This window comes from Montipora capricornis, chromosome 2, assembly GCF_036669925.1.
Source record: "Montipora capricornis isolate CH-2021 chromosome 2, ASM3666992v2, whole genome shotgun sequence".
Classification (NCBI taxonomy): Eukaryota; Metazoa; Cnidaria; class Anthozoa; order Scleractinia; family Acroporidae; genus Montipora; species Montipora capricornis.
In genome coordinates this window covers 30,695,300-30,696,398 of record NC_090884.1, presented here as the reverse complement: position 1 = coordinate 30,696,398, position 1,099 = coordinate 30,695,300, and positions in this window count along the sequence as shown.

Here is a 1,099-nt window from a genome sequence, read left to right as displayed (position 1 = left end):
ATTCTGCAATGAGTAAAGATGACAATGTTGCTGATATCTTTGTTAAGTTTAACAAAAGAAATACTTTTAAAAAAACAATGAAATTTACCAAGCAAGAAAGATGAAAAACTATTTGATGCTAGTTATGATTGCCATATTTGTGAAAAAAAGCTTTGGCGTCAACTCCAAAGAGTAAAAGGTAAGAGATCATTGTCATTTTACAGGGGCTCCTAGAGGGGCAGCACATAATTCATGCAATGTAAATAATAAAAACTAAAAATGACAACAGTTTTAACTCACAATCTTTCAAATTATGGAGTCTGGTGATGCATCCTTGATTTCCTCAGGTCTCCTAGATCTCTTTTTAATGATTATATATCTTAATACAACTCAGTGAAGGTTAAAAAGGTTTCAGTCAACCTTAAAATAATCTCAATAGAGCCTTTGCATAAATGGCGCCCAAATTTGAATAACAATACTTGATACATCCTTAGCCTCACATTCATGAGAAAAATCCTTTTTTCTTGAAACATAAACACGAGGCTAAGGATTTATAAAGTATTGTTACTCAAATTTGGGCGCCATTTATGCAATTGGTTTATGTCTTCGTGAATCTCAGTATATCTTGGGAAATGTCTCTGTAAATATCACTATAACATTGTAAGGCCCAGTTTATCTTTGTAAATATTGGCATATCTCATTTCCTTTTTATACATCTTGGTAAAACCGTCAGTGTAAGTCTGTAAATCTCCATTATTTGTTAGAGAATCACACTATATTTTGATATCCATAGGTGAATCTCAGTATATCATGGCAAATTTAAAAAACTGAATCATTTTCGCTATATGTGTGTAAATATCATGTATATCTTAATAAATCCCAGTATATCTTGCTTCATTGTGTATAGCTCAGTGTATTTAGGAAACAGTACCTTGGAATATCATAATAACCTTACTACATCTTGAGCTCGTAAATCCAATCATGATCTTAAATCCCGTATGTCTTGGTAGATCTTAGTAAATCTCAGGATCTATTCGTTAGCAAATCCCAGTCAAATCTCAGTAAGTCATTTGGAAAATCCGCCAAAAACTCTGAGTAAATCGGCTACATCTTGCAAAAT